The 21,048-nt window shown below is 41.1% G+C and overlaps 1 long non-coding RNA gene across 1 annotated transcript in view; it reads left to right on the plus strand.

The window, feature by feature from the left end:
- Positions 1-21,048, plus strand: part of LOC122464623 — a 56,441-nt gene that overhangs the window by 12,864 nt on the left and 22,529 nt on the right. Inside the window, exons 2-3 of the long non-coding RNA XR_006288821.1 lie at positions 15,696-15,870; positions 16,286-16,412. This is a non-coding gene — a long non-coding RNA (uncharacterized LOC122464623). The remainder of the gene's footprint in view (positions 1-15,695; positions 15,871-16,285; positions 16,413-21,048) is intronic.

Raw genomic sequence — 21,048 nt, forward strand, 5'->3', positions numbered from 1 at the left:
ATTTCACAGGGAGTTTGCCCGAGAAAGGATTGAGAAGCACTCTAGCATCTAGCCCAAAATAAGAAAACAATAAGCAAATAAGGGCTAAAATCTTTTTCAAAGTCCAAATTAATTGTGGTAAGGGGTTCTTCTTAATCCACTATCTTGTTGAAATGGTCTATTGAGCCTGATTGAGAGCCCACTAAAATGAATGGGTGTCTTTCCCTGGACTCTTCAGATCACACCTTCACGGAGGAATGCTTTTCTTTTACAAAGGCTGTTGTTCTGTCCGTATCATGTCCTTGTGTTCATCTAGGTGTCTCATTTAACTATTGCGTTAACCAACTCATATATATGAATATTGATTAAAAATATATATTTTTAATCAAAATAAGGCTCACTGGTCTCTATTTCCAAGGATTACTCCTAACACTTTTTTTTTTTAAGTTAGGTGCAACATTAGTTATCTTCTAGCCCTCCAATATAGCAGTTGATTTCAATGAGATTGTACATTTTTCATGGTAGCTTAGCCACTCTGTTCTTAGATTCTTTCAGAACTCTAGGATGTGTACTCTGGTTCTAGTAGTACTCCTGCTACTCTTAAATTTATCATTTTTGTCCAATATTTCTTGTTTACACCTGTCTGTCTCTGACAGGAATGCATTTTACCTACCCCAAACATATTCTTTTCAAGCAGTTATCTCTCTCAAATCCTTGCAATTCCTTTTGCCTACATTAAGGACTAGATTTGTTCTAGGAAACAAAGTACTAATTTTGCAAAACTTCAAAAAAGGAAATTAACGCAAAATTATGGGCTAATGGATGGCAAAACATATTTGAGTTATAGAAGCATGAAACATGTCCCTGTTTAAAAAAATTTATTTCACGTGCAACAATGTAAAGCGTTGTCAGTAAATTTAAATATGACCGTTAGTCCAACAGTTTCCTTTAAGCTTAAAACAAGAAAACTAATTGTTCAGAATTTTCATGTCCTCTTCTGTTTCTACTAATGTCAATGACAAAACTCCCATTGACTTCAGTAGGAGCAGAACTGGACCCTTAGTTAGCAAGACTAATGTGGTCCATTAGGCTGAACTTTTATTGATCCTATTAAGATACAGTACTTCATGAATATTTATGCCAGCAAGAAAGCTATTTACTTAGTTGACTCAGCTGGCTTTCAAGTTATATTAAACTAGATTTAGTTTAGTGATTCACAGGCAGCAATATGGCATATTTAAAAACCATACATTGACTTTAAATAAGTCTCCAGATAAATACGCAGTGGTATGTTTTTGCATCTTTCCAGTTCTATCTTCAGCTATGTAGGTTGCATTAAATTGGACTCACTGAGGCCTGCACTTCAGTCAAATTCCACCTTGCTTACTAAAATATCCATGCTCATTTACAGTTCTCTTCTGGGAATCTCTAAGATAAAGATGAGATGAAGACCCCAAAAATCTCAGAAAGGAGCAAGATATTGGGTGCTGCTATGTTGATTGCTTCATAGCAGGGTTGCTAAACTCTGCCATTCTCTTTCTCTGGTACAGCAGATGGGCCAAATTCTTCTCAGGTTTAACTGCACTGATCTTCATAGAATTAAAGCTGAGATGAATCTGGCTGTCTGTTTCCCCCAACCCTTCTTTGTGTGAAAAGAGTGGCAGACAATGTTTGTATAAAATTCCAGGTGCAATCCAGGGATGAGATCTGCAGATTTTTACACTTGCAAAACACTAGATGGGTGAACAGAAAGTAGGGATTTGTCTTTACATGTGTACAAACCTGACTTGAGTGGGATGCTATGTGCTAAACTCATGTTCTGGCACACCCTTTAATTGACTCCCTATTTCCTCATGTTGAGCTCCTCCTGGAAATGACCCCAGCAATTATCACCACCTGTTACTGTGCACCAAGTTTGAAGACTTATATCCCTTCCATTTTTTAAATACTTGCTTACTATTAAAATTATGGATATTCTTTTTATCCCTATAAAAGTCCGATCCTTTTTTCAAATCCTGCTATTCTCTGACCTCTGTATCTCATGGTACTGAATTCCCCATTCTATTTATTCATTGTGAGGGGAAAAAGGTATTTTATCAGGTTTGAATTTGCCACCTTTCAATTTCATTGAATGTCCCCTTATCCTTGTCTTATGAGAGAGTGAATGTAAGATCCCTATTTGTCTTCTCTACACCATTCACTATTTTTATTACAATACTTTTATCAAGTCCCCTCTTTGTTTCCTTTCTATTGAAAATACCTCCAATCTTTCTTCATATGAGAATTTTTCAAGGCCACTAATCACTACCATTGCCCGACTCTGAACCTTCTCTGTTTCTGACAAAGTCTTCATTTGTTATGGTAATCTAACTTTTGCCATGTTTCTCACACAATCATTAACTATTCTGTCTCCTTCAGATCAATCTAGGGACTTCATAGGTTATAGTCTGAAGACTGTTTATTTTAAAACAGTTCTTATTTTTTTTTCTTGTGTTAAAAGATTTGAAAAGACATTGGGTTTGAATCTCTCTAAGCCAGCATGCTTGTATTATGTTGATATATTTCTAATGACTTCAACTGAGCAATGGAGTTACACCAGCATAAAACTGTTAGAACAGAGTGGAGAATCAGGCCAATCCTATTTTTAGGCTAATGATAACACAGCAATTCAAAGGAGATACTCTTAGACTTTACAGGTTTCAGTGTCCTCTGATGAAGTATACAAAGAAGCAAAATCTAAAAATGTAACTAAACTGAAGTTTCACAAGAGCTCCACCTAACAACTTATCAATGAAGTTAAGAGGACATGGAAGAGAGAACAATTTGTATTATGTTTTTAAATTGGTCTACAGAAAATTTAGACCAACAAGTAGCAGTAATTGTAGGAAAAACAATACAATTATAACATGTAAAGTATCTTATGCAACTTGTAATGTTCACACAAGCCAGAAGTACAGATATAATTTTTAATTAGCATTCAGGAAGGTCTAGTCTGGTACAGACATCCCATCTCAAAGGGATTCCATCACCAATACCACAGTGATTGCCAATTAAAATAATCATTTATTGTGTCACAAAAGATGAGATACCTCATGTCGTGTCCTGAGTACAGAACAATGCAGCAGTGCCTCAGACACCACTGGGCTGTCAAATCAAGAGGTGTAGGGAAAAGACCCCTTCTAGGCCATAGGGAACCTAGCATAGAGAAGTAACTGTACACGGGGCAACAAAAATTGCAATGTTCCATCCTGGAGAAAGGAATAACTTGATGGAATCCAATGCAATGCGTTCACATTTATTGGGGGAGAAGATGTGACAGGTAAAGATAGATTGATGACAATTAAAAAGGGGCAGGTTGACTATACCTATTGTACAATATGTATTTATAATCTATGAATTGACTTTTTTTTTCTGGTGTATGGGGAACTTTTGAACCGAGCCATTTCTTCTCAGGAGATTGGGAACTACTTGTCATTCCCAAAAGACTGCCTATTGAAAGTTAATGTGAAAGTGACTTTTGTCAGTGAGGAGGGGAAATATTAGGTAAATATGTAAAGTCACTGTTTTTAATCATTCAGCTGCTGCTGGATGATCAGAATAGTATGTGATCCCAAGGTATGATGGATTATTCCTCACTCCTCTCCTAACAGGGAAACACTGTCAGACTCCATGGGAATGGGGTGAGAAACAGCTGGAAAGGCAGCAGCAGCAACCTATCTCAAAGACCTACTGGAGGAATATCTCTACTTGCTAGAGTCAGACTCTTTTCATAGGAACAAGTGATACAGTAAATGATCAAAGGCCAAATGCAGAGTTGCATCTATGATGATGTAGGTAGATCTTGGTTCTGCCCATCTTCTGTTTTAATTCCAATCTGCTCTGGTGCAGTTTTGAGAGTTTATTTTCTTAGGAATCACTGAAGCTACATAATTCCTGAAAGCCTAAAGGAAAACCTATTGTGGTGAAGTTTTTGGATCCAGATATGTGGTGTGAGAAAAATCAGATTGTAGGGAGGGAGAGAAGGGTTTAGGACTAAGTGGTTTTCTTGAAAAATTGCTTGCAGGGATTCTTAAATTAGATGTACAAAATGGTCCAATTTATGTGAAATGTGGCTTCTGTGTAGATTTGAGGCTAGCCAGCCTGTCCCTGAGCTCCCCGAGCAATACTGGTCACACTGTTTGTTTGATCTCTTAGAGACAGAGAATTACAAGCATCTAGGAAAATGTGTCAGTCGGAACATAAAGGTTGACTAGATTTTATTTATTCCTGAACTGGGAAATGCAATGAGGTAGCAGAAAAGAGCATTTCATCCTACAAAGGAGAGACTTAGCACTGCACTTGAAATTCCTTTTTCTGGCAAAACTAAACTTTGCACTTGCAAAAAATTAATGTTCTATAGTTCCTGGGCAAGATTCATCCAGTTTTATACAAGCGTAACTCAATTGATTTTCAGTGGACTTCCTCTATTGTAAAATTGGAATAGCACAGTAGTGAATCAGGCCCATTATTATATTATATTTTTTTAAAATCTATATTAACACAATGTTAAGGTTTCAAAGTCAAGCACACACAAGTTAGGAAATACCAAAATATGAAATTAAGATTCTGTGTGATCTTAATTCTCTCCCCCCCCCCCCCCATGAATATTCATAGAATAACAGAGTTGTAAGGGACCTCTGGAGGCCATCTAGTCCACTCCCCTGCCCAGAGCAGGACCAATCCCAACTAAATCATCCCAGCCAGGGCTTTGTCAAGCCTGAACAAATTCGTTATGGTACAGCCTTTAATTACATGATCACATTCTATTTTTTCCAAAGGATACCTGCCTCATTTAGTGTACTGGATGGAAATTACTTACTCAATGGGTAGTGTGATGGGGCAAGGCCAGATGGCTATAGAAAAGTAGTGGGAGATAGATATATTAGCTCCAGGCTAAACAAATCCCTGGTACCAGGTTAAGTGAAATGGAAGCTGCTCCAGTTCAATTAAGACACCTGGGGCCAATTAAGAACTTTCCAGAAGGCAGGGAGAATGCTAGGTTGATTGGGACACCTGAAGCCAATCAGGGGCTGCCTGAAACTAGTTAAAAGCCTCCCAGTCAGGTGGGTGTGCATGTCAGGAGCTGTGGAAGGAAGTTGCGCTGTTGGAGAAGCTGAGTAGTACACACTATATCAGGCATAAGGAAGGAGGCCCTGAGGTAAGGGTGAAGTGGAGCTTGAGGAAGTGAGGGCTGTTGTGGGGGAAGTAGCCCAGGGAATTGTACATGTCATGTTTCAGCTATGGTAGCTGACCTTTTAGGTACTATTAGGGTCCCTGGGCTGGAGCCCAGAGTAGAGGGTGGGCCTGGGGTCCCCGCCCCCCACCTTTGCCCCCTGATTAATCACTGAGACTGGGAGACAACAGAGACTGTGTGAGGGAGGATAACTTCTCCTCACCTCCCTTGCTGGCTTATGATGAAAATGGCTCAGTAGACTGTGACCCTTGTCTCTAGAGAAAGAAGGGTTACGTGGAGGGTCACAGTGAGCCTCTGAGGCTAGCGAAATCTGCCAGGAAACGCGGGACCCACGGAGGCAAGAACAGAGCTTTGTCACAGTAGCTTTTCAGTGTTTCTTTTGTGAGGCACATAGGCCTATATAAAAATCCAAACTCCAAAACGGTGATTTGAGGAGGAAAGGACTTTTGCTCTGATTTTGGGTGTCAAAAACGCTGTTCAAAGTTGAGCAGCTCGGGGGTATTACATAGAAGGGGGTGTTATAAGCATCTGTCTGTAGAATAGGAATACCTAAAGGATAAGGAACCTGTGTCAGGTGGTTCACCCCACACTAGCCTAAGAAGAGTTAGTGAGCCTGAAAAGAGGCCAACTAAGCAGATAGGCAGCCTAAATTACCCTGGGCTGACAGAGCCCAGTTGAGAAGGAATAGGTGGGGCTAGTATACAGCCAGGAAGTTGGCAGCAGAAAAGGGCTGCAATGAGGAAGCTGGCAGCCACTCTCTAGATGTGAGAAAAGGAAAGAAGGAAACCTAGTGGGAGAGTAGAAATTCCAGGGATCCAGACAGGGCTGCTCAGAACATTTTGACACCTGAGGCGGGGAGCTCAAATGATGCCCCCATACCCCCTCGCTTGGGCCAAAACTTTGAAAGGTCTTAATTCTGCCTTCTTCCTGTTCTACTCCTCTCATGGTACTGCTCTGCTACCTACCCCAATAAAGGAGAACTAACCACTTAAAATGCCTTGTTCAAAAATTTTAAGTAACACTTACATTTGCTGTTCAGGCGTCTGAAAGTTAACTTTTCTTGTCTGCATAGTAAACATTGGCATTTTTATCTGTTTGAATAATCAAGGTGTGGTGCCTTCCGTGCCTTCTTGGTTGCAAAGATTAGAACTGCTTCCTGCTGAAGGTCCACAGTCTGGGCCGGCTCATGCTCTATTAGGATGGTTGCAAGGCCGACTAGCCTCTCCTGTGTCATTGTGGAGCGTAGATGTGTTTTTTATGAACTTCAGCGTGGAGAAGCTGTGTTCTCCACTGGCAACTGTTACAGGAAGTGTTAGAAGTATGCGCAGAGCAACAAAAGCATTTGAAAAGAGGGTGGTCATCTTATTTGTGCACATATATTCCAGAGCAGCCTTTGGAGTTGATCCTGCTGAAATCTGTCTTGAAAGGGCTTTCAGTTCATCACCTAAATCACTCACATCAATATCGCACATGTCATCATGTATCAGCACTGTCTCTAGTGCCCTGCATTGCTGGTGTAGGCCTTCTTCAGGTATAGTGAGGAGTTTTGGAATATCATACAACATCCCAAATACACTGCTGTGTTCCTTGAACTGCATGAAACCTTCTTCAACTGACTGTATTTGCACAATCTAGCACCTGGTTAAAGAATTCAACTTTGAATGTTGTTTGGGGTCTCTTATGGGATTATCTCGTGCCTCGTAATCAATGTTGTCTTCTTCAATGACTCCTGTATTCTTGAATGGGTGGGAAAATAGCTTCAGTGTGAAGTTCCTCTGCCAACTTCTGTGCACTCTTCAGAATGTTTTGAAATCCCTCATCTGACCAGTAAGACTGTAGGTATGACTTTGCTTTCTCCAGTTGTTCCATTGCTCCAGATATATCAAGGTCAACACCTTGGAGTCTCTTGCTTACAACATTCATTTCAAACAGTATGTCATGCCACAACACTAAGCCACACAGAAATTTGAAGTTATGTATGTTTCTGGTGATTCCATTTCCCTCTGCCACTGTTTTCCCATGAACAGTTCCTGTCATAGCATTATCCTCCATAATGGCAACTATGGCATCATCTATCTTCCCAATTTGGTGTGTGTTAGGCTGTCGCCTCCATTCAACTTACCTATCCTGTTGCACTCAGTGGTTTCAGCGTCAGAGAGGATGTTCCCAGATGTTGCTTCAAAATTTGCCATCGAGTTCATGCAGAGAAAAATACAAAGATGCTTTGAATTACATTAAAAAAATTTCACAAAAAGAAAAGGAGTACTTGTGGCACCTTAGAGACTAACTTAGAGACTAATTTATATGAGCATAAGCTTTCGTGAGCTATAGCTCACTTCATCAGATGCATACTGTGGAAAATACAGAAGATGTTTTTATACACACAAACCATGAAAAAATGGGTGTTTATCACTACAAAAGGTTTTCTCTCCCCCTCCCCACTCTCCTGCTGGTAATAGCTTATCTAAAGTGATCACTCTCCTTACAATGTGTACGATAATCAAGGTGGTGGGCCATTTTCAGCACAGATTCAGCAGCCTCACTAGAAGCTGATGTTGCATCACTGACCACCGAGTTAAATGAATGAGAACTGCATGGGACAAAAAAAGCTTGAGGGTTTAACTCTCGGATCCATGTCTGCACTCCTCTGTTCTTTCCTCTCATGTTGGCACCATTATCGTAGCCCTGACCTCTCATGTCAGCTATCGCAATTCCCATATCTTCCAGCTTTTTAAGAAGCACATTTGTCATACCAGCTCCTGTAGTATCGTCAAATTCTAGAAAATGTTCTGACAGTCACCATTGCAGGGACATTTTCACTAGGTTCTTTTACAAAACACACCATTAAAGTCATTTGTTCTGTATGGCTGATGTCAGGTTTGCAGTCCAGAATAACAGAGTAATATCTTGCTGACTTGAGATCTTCCACAATCTTCTGTTTGACTTTTTTGTTGCCAGTAACTGTGTGATCTCATTTTGAATTGTTTTTCCAAGGTAGTGGTTTGTGTATGTTTTTTGGGTGGTGACTCTTCTTAGATGCTCCTGGAGTACAGCATCAAACTCAGCCATCAGCTCTGCAATTTTAAGGACGTTTCCAGACAGCTGATCTGAAGTGCCACGCAGTGCAGGTTTTGGGTAGCAAGCATTCTCACAATGGCAATGAGCCTTTTCAGAACATTTTGCCAGTGAAGAGACTCTGATGCAATCTTCTCTTGATGCTGATCATCTATGGTGGCCTTTAACCTTAGTCTCATCTCAAGCTCTTTCCACCTATGGAATTCTCTGTTGATTTGCTGCCTTCTTGTGGCATGCCAGATTTCTAGCCAGATTTTTCCAGTCCTTTGTTCCTGTAGAACCCAATGTGGCTGGAACATTAGACTGGAAGAGTTTGCAACAAAAACAGTATGCAGCATTTTGGGTTTTTGCGTACATAAGCTATGGCCTCTCCACTTTGTCACCATTGGGGATTTCACGCCAGTAATGTGTTGGATGGAAACTTCTCTTTTCATTGTCTTTGCGGAACATGAAGTTTTTCGCTTGCTGTGGCCCATGCAGTACAAGGAAGTCCCTCAGGCTACTGCTCAAGTGGGACACAGTCCTGGATCATCTAGACTTAAGGAACTAAACTCAGCAGCAGCCATTTCTTGCACCTCCACGATGTTCTTCTCTGATCTACACTTTTTCTTCAGGAATGTGTGTGGTTACATCTATTTGAGATGGAGATATGGATACTGCAGTAGCTGCCAGGTCACCTGTTCTCTGACTAACTGGAAGATCAGGCATCTCCTCACCACTCAGCCTCACTGGGGCCAGAAGGCTCACTGTGAACATTTATGTCTATGTATCTCAGGAGAGCTCCTTCCTGCTTAGATAGAAAAGCTTCCTTTGCTTTCTTTTTCTGAATGCTGCCCCAGAGGGGTATTTTCTTCTTTCACTCATGACTGCTGTTCTGTGCCAGCTATAGTGGCTCTCAACACTCAATTGAAGGGGACAAATAAGCAGGCTGGTGGCAGGGCCTGAGTGAGGGAAGATATCAGCATCTTAAGGGCCTAACTGGCTCCTACTAGTTCAGTTGACTGCCTATTCTCCTCAAGTGGGTTCAGGGAAGCAGAGGGAAACAGGAAGATCCCTGAGAAGCTGGTGTTAATCAGTGCAGGCTGGTCTGGGGACCAGACCAGCAGACTGCCCTGGCCACCTTGAAACAAGGTTTGACTAGTGCTCCCGCCCTGGCTTATCCTGACCCTGCCCTGCCCTTTGATTCAATTGGTCTCCTCAGAGACCAGAATCAGAGCTACTCCCAACCAAAGGCAATGCGACAAGCTTAGAGTCATCGCGTAAGCCTCCAGGCTCCTGGATCAAACCGAGCAAGGCTTTAGCCCATGAAAAGGAGTGTCTTGCGTTGGTCTAGAGCCTCACGCATTGGGGAATTTATTATTGGAGGGTCGAAGGTCATTGTTCAGACTGGGCATTCCCCACTCAAGTACATAATATCGGGGAAAATACAGGAAGGCCAGGTCTCTAACCCCCGCATTGCCCAATGGACCCTCACCCTAGTAAACTGAGGAGTCGAGTTTAAAAAAGAGCAAGCCGTTTCATCAGCCCCGGATGGGCTAATTATAGAAGGAGAGGAGCATACCTACTCCCTCCCCTGGTAAAACACCTTGAGTGGCCAGTCAAGGGAGCTTGAGGCTTGCAGATGCTAAACAGAAGGGTTTTGCAATTTGCTTTACAGATGGCTCAAGTTTCTTCCATACGGGTCATCCCCGAAGAAGGCATGGGGCCATCCATGTAAACGACGGAGAGATGTTCAAAGGACTAGCTCGTCCCCATTCTGCCTCCACCTTGGCTGCTTGGGCAGTTAGAACTGTCTTAGCTTATGAATCTCGGGACACTTCTGTTACTATTAACGCTGACTCAGACTGGACAGCCAGAGCAATCACTGTGTGGCTCCCCCTTTGACTAGAGAAATGGTAGCCGCAGATGAGCACTCCATTTCTCATTCAGACAAAAGAGAACTTGCAAATCTGATCAAGGAAAGAACTCGAGACACCTATTTTCACCTAAATTTGTCATTTGAATTTTAAATGTAACAAGCTGCCTCATCTCAAATTGTACTGGAATGTTTCATGTAACTCCATGTTGGTGGGAAGGAAGAGATTGTTCCCTAACCACCAATAATTTGGGCAGGCTGCCTGAATTGGCATGAGTGCTGTAGACTCAACATTGGCTTCAACCTCTGAGTGATTTGACCCTCTCTGGATCAGCCATCTGGTTGGAATATTAATATATCCATTAGCATTGAGATTGATGTCTTATTACTTTGGGGCTGATAGAGAAACAAGATTTTGGTGCCTTCCCAAATTATTAGCTAACACTTATAAAGAGGAATTTAATCAACAATGATAACTAGATGGGTTTTGATTTGCTATTAGCACACTTTTTTTATTTTAATTTGATCTTGTATGTATTCTACTTCATTTTATGTCTTTGTTTAGTTATTTAGTGAGTAAATTGTATACTGGTAAACTGGTGTGGTTTGGATGTTTCTTTCCCAGACATCAAGGTTCAGGACCTGAGGATGGCCATGGTAGATAATGTCGTCTGCTCTGTGACTCACTTAGTGGTGGTCCATAGAACTGTGGTATAGTCCTCACATAGATGCCTGAACAGGATCTCTATTAACATTTGAAGGAAATTTGAATTGTGGTGTTCATTTATTTCAATAGGCTATGTGAGTCCAGAAACATGGAGGGACTGGAATGGTTATAAGCTGGCCAACCTAAATACTGACCAATTTCCCATATTCAGGCTATGTTCCTCAACCTTTTTTATCCTCATCAACCAGTCTGTAGCCTGACACTTTATTTACTGCATACCATCCAAGCCCTGCACTGAATACAAAATTATTAATTTCCTCATGGGCTCTTCTATGGTGTTCACCACTATAGCATCTGAGTACTTCACCAACATAAATGAACTTATCTTTACAACAACCCCGTGAAAAGAGTAGTATTGTCCACATTTTACAGATGAGGAATTCAGGCACAGGAAGAGTAAGGGAGTTGAAATTGTCAAGTGTCCACTAATTTTAGATGCTCCACTTGAGATGTCTAGGGCCTGATTTTTTTTTTTTTTTTCTAGGGCTGCTGTAAAAAATTTGGTTTGACCTGCCTACACATAGGAACTTGCATCACACAGGAGCTCTGGATGGAGGCTGGGATAGAATCCAGTTGTCCAAGGCAGCATTCAGCTACCTTAACCACAAGGTCATTCTTTCTCTTCCTGCAATCAGCAACAACTGAGGCAGGGGCCCTACAGACCACAGCCTCCTTCACTACACAATCTTGATTCATCCCCAAACAGGTCTATTCTGTGCACTGAATGAGACAGAGGTCCTATGGAAAAAACAGTATGTGATCATGGAATTAAAGAGCATATGCATAAGGGGCTGAATTAAGGTTACCCAGGCAACCTTAATTATTGCATTTCTTAATTGTTGATTGCTTGACTTTGTAATCTTAATGTTCTTTAACTGAAATGTTTTTGCGTGTGATTTCCCAAGTTTTTAAAAAGCAAACTGAAAAAACAAAACCAGAAAATCCATCCTGGGGGATTATACTGACTCCAGCCTAGGCCATCAGCAGATATGGGACCATTAGATCTACAGCTCTGACTTCTGCTGCTTGAGCTAATGAAATAACTGTTATCTGTTTTCTATGTGGACCAGCCACATAATCTACCCCGTTCCTCCCTCTGCACTAAATCAGGCTGCTTCTTCCTACTGTCTGTTGGTTGTGTGCCACCAGCTGGAAGAGCATTGAGGGACCATCTTGCTCTGTTATGGTACCTGGAGCCACAGTGGCCCCTGACAGGTGAGAGGAGCAATGGCAGGGAAAGTCCTGTTAAACCCCTGCAGCCCTGGAACTGAGCATGTTCAATTACCCTGTGGGGATGGCACATGTGCCATCTGATCAGTATATGGAAGCTGTGTGGAGACAGAGCATGCTCATCCAGGGAGCCTAATCTTTCAAGTTGCTGAGCATCCTCAATTTCTGTTGAAGGTGTTCAGCACTTTATAGAATCAAGATTTTTATGTCCGCTTATGTAATACAGAGAATTTCTATTGTGGAAAACAAAATACATCTGTCTTTTTTTAAATTTCTTTTCATTGTCTGTAGCCCTGATGACATAACCAACACATCCCAGCCTAGGGAAATCTCTTGCAAATGGCAAGCAATACTGTGGGACTCTGGGAGGTATCATGTAAGAAATGTAGGTGGCTTCTCTCCTACTGTGAGAGTTTAGCCCCTCATCCAGTGCTTCTTCGGCTATCCCTCCATGCGAGGATGATTTCTGCCAAGGCGGCTTTTTGGTGGGTTTTTAAGTGGCTGAGGAGCCCAATTCGTGCCCTGCAGATATTCCCACAGAAGTGACAGGTGTAATCTTGGAGACATAGATGTTGGCTGGAGTGTTGTGCCCTTTCTTATCTCCTTTGTCGCTTCTCTATCTCATGAGCATGTCTGTTCTCCTCAAAGTGGGCTGTGGCTTGGTGTATGGGTGGCACTACTGGGCTCTGTTCCTCACAGAGTCCTCCCAGTTTGTTGGGTTGATGCCTCCCTTTTTAAGGTATATTTCCAATGTCTTTGAAGCTCTTCTGCCCTTTGCAAGCCTTTCTTCCTTGACTTAGCTGAGAGAAGAGTACTTGCTTCGGGAGGCAAGTGTCAGGCCTAAGTACACACTGGCCAGCCCAGCAGAACTGGTGTTTCATGACGTGTGCTTCTATACTGCTGATGTTAGTGTGTTGGTCTTCCCAGGTGATCCTGAGGCAGTGCAGCTGAAATCACTCCAGCCCTTGAGATGTCATCTATAGGTTACCCAGGTCTCTCACCCATCGAGAAGGTTGGGGATGACAACTGCCCTGTAAACCAGGATCTTGGTGCCTGTCTGTAGATCCCTATGATTGAAGACTCGTTTGAGTAGTCTTCCAAAGGATGTGCTGGCACAGCAGATCCTGTATTCAATTTCTCCAAAAGAAAAGGAGTACTTGTGGCACCTTAGAGACTAACCAATTTATTTGAGCATAAGCTTTCGTGAGCTACAGCTCATCCGATGAAGTGAGCTGTAGCTCACGAAAGCTTATGCTCAAATTGGTTAGTCTCTAAGGTGCCACAAGTACTCCTTTTTCTTTTTGCGAATACAGACTAATACAGCTGCTACTCTGAAACCTATTCAATTTCTGTGTAAATGCTGGCTATTTGGGAGAGGTGGCTGCCAAGGTATGGAAATTGGTTCACATTTTCCAGGGGTTCTCCGCTGATGGTGATTTGTGGAGTACAAAAAGTAGTTTGTGCAGGTGAGGGTTGAAAGAGTACCTTGGTTTTCCCAACGTTGAGAGACTCAGGCTATGATAGGCATCTGCAAAAAAAGATTTAGGGTAGTTTTCAGGTCAGCCTCTACGTGTGTGAGAGTGACCGTCATCTGCATACTGAAGGTCAGTGATGCCAATTCTTGTGATATTAGATTTTGCTTGGAGACTGAGGAGTTGACCATCCGTACGATACTCAATCCCTATTCCATCAGGAAGGGGTCGCAGATGAGAATCAGGATCATGGCAAGGTAAATGGAGAAGTGTTGGAGCAATGACACAGCCCTGTTTGGCACCCGTGCGAATGACACCAGTGCACTAAATGCTCCAATAACTATGTGGGTGAAACCAGACAGTGCTCTTGAACTCCCACAGGAAAATGATGAATGACAAACACCCTGTCACCTGTGGGTGAACACTTTTTTTTTTTTTTTTCCCACAAACAATCACTTTATATCTTGCCTCGCAGTCCTTCTCAAAGGGAACCTTCAAAAGATGAGCCTGGGAGCTTAAATTCATAACTTTATTAGACACTAAAAGTCATGGACTGAATAGAGACCCTGATTTATGGTCTATAACCCACTTACAATCCCCCTCTAGCTCCCTCCCCCCCTTTCCCTGCTATGAGGGGAGGGGTGCTTAACAGGCTACTTCACCATGAATAGTTCCTTGAAATATGTGCTAAATACTTATGTCACCTTGTATTTAGCTGTGACACTTTGAGTATGTGTTTCTCAGACCTGAAGAAGAGCTCTCTAGAAGCTCAAAAGTTTGTTTCTCTCACTAACAGAAGTTGATCCAATAAAATATATTCTCTCGTTTAGCCCTGCCTGTCAATCATTAGAGAACGGGTGCAATGCAGTTGGAGGGGGCTTGACAATGGTTGGCTGTTAATATTATCTTTTCAAGATGAAAATCTACTGGATAGAAAGAAAAGGAGTACTTGTGGCACCTTAGAGGCTAACCAATTTATTTGAGCATAAGCTTTCGTGAGCTACTTCATCAGATGCATACTGTGGAAAATACAGAAGATGTGTTTATACACACAGACCATGAAAAAATGGGCGTTTATCACTACGAAAGGTTTTCTCTCCCCCCACCCTACTCTCCTGCTGGTAATAGCTTATCTAAAGTGATTACTCTCCTTACAATGTGTATGATAATCAAGGTGGGCCATTTTCCAGCACAAATCCAGGGTTTAACAAGAACGTCTGAGGAACAGTGTGGGGGGGGGGGGGGAGTAGGAATAAACAAGGAGAAATAGGTTACTTTTTATAATGAATCAACCATTCCCAGTCTCTATTCAAGTCTAAGTTAATTGTATCCAATTTGCAAATTAATTCCAATTCAGCAGTCTCTCGTTGAAGTCTGTTTTAGAAGTTTTTTTGTTGAAGGATAGTCACTTTGAGATCAGAAATCGAGTGACCAGAGAGATTGAAGTGTTCTCTGACTGGTTTATGAATGTTATAATTCTCGACATCTGATTTGTGTCCATTTATTCTTTTACGTAGAGACTGTCCAGTTTGCCCAATGTGCATGGTAGAGGGGCATTGCTGGCACATGATGGCATATATCACATTGGTAGATGTACAGGTGAACGAGCCTCTGATAGTGTGGTTGATGTGATTAGGCCCTTTGATGTCCCCGAATAGATATGTGGGCACAGTTGGCAACAGGCTTTGTTGCAAGGATAGGTTCCTGGGTTAGTGGTTCTGTTATGTGGTATGTGGTTGCTGGTGAGTATTCGCTTCAGGTTGGGGGGCTGTCTGTAGGCAAGGACTGGCCTGTCTCCCAAGATTTGTGAGAGTGTTGAGTCGTCCTTCAGGATAGGTTGTAGATCCTTGATTTTTAGTTGGGGGCTGAAGGTGACGGCTAGTGGCATTCTGTTATTTTCTTTGTTAGGCCTGTCCTGTAGTAGGTGACTTCTGGGTACTCTTCTGGCTCTATCAATGTGTTTCTTCACTTCCGCAGGTGGGTATTGTAGTTGTAAGAATGCTTGATAGTTTTTAAAGGAGTACTTGTGGCACCTTAGAGACTAACCAATTGATAGAAGTGAGCTAATGGTGGTTGAGGAATCATCATCCTTTGATACTACTAACTAATATATAATATGGATAGGATCTACATCTAACCAGGATTTTAGCTTTGCTCTCAAGAAGACCCAAGCTGTTCTTTCCTCAGAAAGCTTACACTGTCACCCAAATTATTACCAGGGATAATTAAACTAAATGATGGATTACACTTTAATGGCAACCATATATCTGTCATGAAGAGCTCCCTTCAGACATCTTAGGTATGTTGCATGCTTTTTAATACCCTCAGTCTGTTCTCCTTCTTTAACAATGTATTACACACTTCACAGCACAATAATCTCATTATTGAGTCTAGTCATTATTGTGTAATTTGTGCAATTAATGGGGTAATACAATTAATGGGTAATTGTTGATTCACTAGTTTGTTAAAATAAAGCCTGGATAATGTGTGTTTTCTTTAGGAGTAGCAGGTTTTCTGATAGCAATCTTACAATGTGCTGTTTCTGATTACATCTGGATGTTGTTGGTAATGAGGCTTGGTAAGGAAGCCAGCAAAATATAAATAAATATTTTTTTTTTCCTCTGCTGCAGTCTTCATAAGGTATCTGTTTCATTGTACATCACCAGAAACTATAACTGCTAATGTAATCTTCGCTGTTTTTAATAATTTTTCAGGAAGGCAGTGCTGTCTTGAGGATAGAACACTGGACAGAGACTCCAATCTAGACTAATTTATCATCTCTCCTACTGGGTGACCTAGAACAAGCCATGGTGCCTCAGTTTCCCCATCTTTAAAATAGAGGTAATAACACTGATCTTTTTGTAAAGTATTTTGAAATCTGCAGATGAAAAGCTAGGTAGTATTTTATACATCAATTAACCATTTTCTGCTAGGCTTCCATTCCTCAATGATGTCTGCCATATTTCAGTAGAACGTACATGATAACTCATGTCCTGGTCAACAATGGGTTAGCTAATTTTAAAACAGATTGGGTAGTCTATTCTAGTAAATAGGATGACATTTATTGTGTGTGTTGTGATAGTCTCCTTTTGAGTGTAAATTACTTTTGGCTAATCGAAACCTGAAGGGAACTAATAAATCCTGTTATAGGATTTCATTCTTTCAAACTGATGCACAATTACATTTCTGGTTATAGTCACCAACTTTATTTGGGACCTTCTGGTGTGAAAATGGCTGTTTCATGATGCATGTTAATGTAAAATGCAGCAGAAAGTCCATACTCCTTAGATGGCTTGATCTTTTCTGCTACAGTCATTTTGTTTCTGTATTACTATCAAGTGCTGAACAATGTCACAGAAATATGCACATTACAAAAGGGGTAAAAAGAGCCTTTTAAAGTCTTTGTTCGTTGGGAACATTTAAAAATTAATCTCTAAAAACTAGACAAATTATCCAAAAATTTAATCTATTTGCCGACATCAGCAGTCTCTGGACATCTAACTGGAAACGATATATGTTCCATTACCGACAAATGTATCGTACAGAAATCCTGCATCTCTGCTCCTGTGATTCAAAGCCCTTTGAAATCCATGGGAGTCTTTCATTGACTTCAATGGGCTTTGGATCAGATATATAGTAACTTACGTGTGCTCCAAAGATTTCAAGGTTACATTTGAGACTCTCAGCCCCAAACATTTATAGGTCACGATAAAATTCCACATTTGATCTCTGAAGGAGAATTTGCAACCAGCCACTTACAGTTCTTTGCTCTAAGCAGACTAATCCTAGTATGATTATTTTTGGATCTGTGTGAACATATGGCATGCTGGCTTATAGCCAAGAAAATGTGACAGATCAACCTACCTGTACAATACTTCGCTCTATGGATTGAGCTGTTAGTGCAGTTGTCTTAGAAATCAAAATTGAAAGTTCATCTCTCGGTACTGAATATACAGTACATTGTTGGCTGGTGACATGAATGTGCATATGTGTACAGCTTTAAAACAGAGCTGGTTAAGGAATGTTTGTCTCAAACATCTATGAATGGCTGACACAGGAAATGAGCTCTAAAAGCAAGGTTTTACTATGAAACTTTAAAAATGGCATCAGATGCTTCCATGTTTGTTCCGTCTCTATGCTTGATTTACAAATAAAATGTGAGGGGAAAAAATATATCTATCAGCCCTGAAGACTTTCTCAGGGACCTGACAGTCAAGCTGAATATTTCCTTCTCATACATAATCACGAATCCTCTACAACTCTATCTACAAATTCAACTTTCAGCTGTGCGGAATGTGTGGATGGTTTTTATTATTACTTGTATTTAGTGTACTGTATCTCCACATTTCTAGAAACTTGATGTCAGTAGCTTCAGGTAGTCATTGTGAGGCAGAGGTCAGTAAAGGATGTCAGAGGAGACATATGCTGTGCTCTCACATGGAGACTTTACTTTCTGTTTTTATCTTGTTTTGCCTATAACAATGAAGGGGTGGAAAGGAGTTTCCACAGGTGGATGGCTTTCTGGCTGAGTTCCTGTTGAACTGATTACTTGAATGCTGGGATTTCATTATATTTATTGCATTGTTCATGATTTGTTCTTTGTAAAGAGATAACATCCCTTCCATTAACTTATCTAGTTCCTTTTTGAGCCCTGTTATAGTCTTGGCCTTCACAACATCCTCTGGCAAAGAGTTCCACAGGTTGGCTGTGGGATGATCACTTGATGTTGACAGGGGATGGATCACTTGATGATTACCTGTTCTGTTCATTCCCTCTGTCATTGGCCACTGTTGGAAGACAGGATACTGGGCTAAATGGATCATTGGTCTCACCCAGTATGTTAACATCTTGGAGCCCTAGTCAAGGACCAGGACCATGTGCTGGGTGCTGTACACACAAAGAACAAAAAGAGGGTCCCAGCTGCAAAGAGCTTACAATCTAAGTATAATTTGTTAGAACCCTAGAGCCCTGGATATATCTTTTTATTATATTAAATCTAAATAAATTAATATCTTTCCTTTAGTCTAAGATAAGTCATCCAGGCCGTATTTGTTTGCTCTTTATGTATGAAGAAAAAATGGAAGGTAGAGCTATGCCTTTCTATTTTGTAAGTATGTTCTGTTACCCAGAAACCTCCCAGTGGCAAGGGAGGTGACAAGAATACCCTGATCTTGGTATGTTGATTTTGCCTCAGCAAAGAATGGGATGTGAGATCTTAAATGGGAAGCCAGGGTCATATTGGTCATTTAATACCACTGTGAAATCTGTGCACAGACACTGTGTAAGGAGTTATGTATGTATCCTGAAAATGTGTGTTAAAGCCTTTATCAAGACAGGGTTGATAAACCGGTTTTCTGTCAAACAAAAGAGGTTTACTCACTTGCCTCTCTGTCGACATGTCAATTAAGCACTGTAAACCAACACAGTGGCTGCACCATCTATGCGTGAAGTCGGCAGAGGGAGGTGAAATCCAAAAGGAAAGAAGCAGGACACAGAAAAAAGCAATGGGGCCATTTACTGTCTCTGCATACAGACAATGAACTTTGGGGATATGCCAAAACATACCCCCATATCCTGCACCTAGGAAGTAAATGGACAGCATCTGTAAAGTCATGAAAATAGGCGCTCTGCCTATCTTGATGTAAGATGTTGCAAGAGACTTTGGGTGAGATGAAAACCTATTTAGACAGGATCATAGCCTGTTAAGTTTAGTCTCTAGAAAGCCTGTTTTGATTTTGTTTGCTATGTAACCATTTTGTTTTTATTAGCCTTATTCACTGTCTCTTGAATCTTTGAAAATGAACTTATTTCTGTTTACTCTATAAATATATCTCAGTGCTGTGGTATTGGACAAGGTGCTGATCCTGAGTCAAATCATACAAGCTTGTGTGTACGCTGTCCCTTTTTGGACAGCAGACCTGTTATTTCTGTGAGTGTTCAATTGAGAACTGAGGACTAAGGTATATTGTTAATCGGCATGGCAAAGTCAGGGCTGGCATAGCCCAGAGGAGATAGTTTGGGTGGCTAACAGGCTGATGGTGTCAGGGGAGCTGACACCCAGTTGAACACAAACAAACCATTTCCTCATTGGAGGTGGCAGTACTGGGGGAGTAACTCAGTCTTGGATACTTCAAGAACGTTCACACTGTTATACCTGTGCAACCCCATTATGGGCAAAGAAGTTGCACAGATATATCTAATTATCTTGCATTGTGTTGCACAGTCATTTGGCTCTGAAATAGGAATTGAAGCAACACTTTTATTGATATGTCTGAGTATGAAAAAAGTCCAGTTTCCTTGTCCATATCTGTATTGGCTTTGCAGTGCTAACAGGAGTTAGATGGAGAGTTAAACTTCAGTCAGTCAAGTCAGCACAGATGATGCTGAATATTCTCTGGAAACTGATCTTTGGAGTAAGAAGATGCCAATTTAGCTTAGTGCAATCACTTTTCAGAACAGAATAGCACTTTAACTTGAAAGCCTATCTGATCCATCCTCTAATGGTAATGTGGTAGGCCAGCTCATGTGTGTAACAATCTTATTGAGCTGCTGTTCTAGCTCACTAGGTAGAGTGAATTAGCTTTCTGAGCAGTTTCTAAATGTGAGTTGAGCTACTGGAAGCATGTAGTTTGTTGGTGAGTGAGTATGTGTAGAGGCTTACCAGTGGGGACTCGTGATTTTACACCAGTGTAACTCCATTGGCTATAATGGAGTTACTCCCAATTTACACCAGTGGAAGGCCTTGATCCAGGAAAACACTTAGATATGTATCTAACATGAAGCATAGAAGTACTCCCTTTGACTTCAATTGTCAACTCATCACATGTTTAAAGCTAGACACAGACTTAAATGCTTTGCTCAGAATTAGGCCCCTATGGCCAGAAGCTCTGTCTTGGAGCCGCCTTTAGAGGAGCCTGATTGCCTGAATTCTTAGTTGAAGGAAGGTGCTTAATGTATTTTCATATGCAAGAGAATAAAGATGAGATAAGTGGAAGTAAAATTTGTGGCTCAAAATTAAGGAGCAAGTAAAAGTGTGACATGTGGAAGGGACATAGTAATTATTGTATTAAGAAGTATTTTAAGAAGAATGATCACTACTTATCTATCCTATCATGATTTTCAGGACTGCTACCTGCCTTGTAGATTTCAGACTGACAGGCATTCACCTTTTGACACTTTGAATGAATGCTCCGATCACTTCCCATAATATATTAGAAACAAGCTGGCAATATCAGTCTTTGTTTCAGTTTAATTTATGTGCCTATCTGGGAACTATACACCAATAATATCTCTACAAAAATGTTCTAGCTGCTTTAAAATGCCCTTGTCTTCAAATGCAGCCTCTAAATCTGCGCATCCAAATTTCTGAGTGACCCACTGCCATTTGTTTACATAAATGAAATAGACATCTATGAAAGCCATGACCACTGTTTGCACCTGCAAATCTAAACTTTTCTGTGTTATAGTATATTGTTTG

Source organism: Chelonia mydas, chromosome 2 (assembly GCF_015237465.2).
Source record: "Chelonia mydas isolate rCheMyd1 chromosome 2, rCheMyd1.pri.v2, whole genome shotgun sequence".
In the NCBI taxonomy this organism is placed as follows: Eukaryota; Metazoa; Chordata; order Testudines; family Cheloniidae; genus Chelonia; species Chelonia mydas.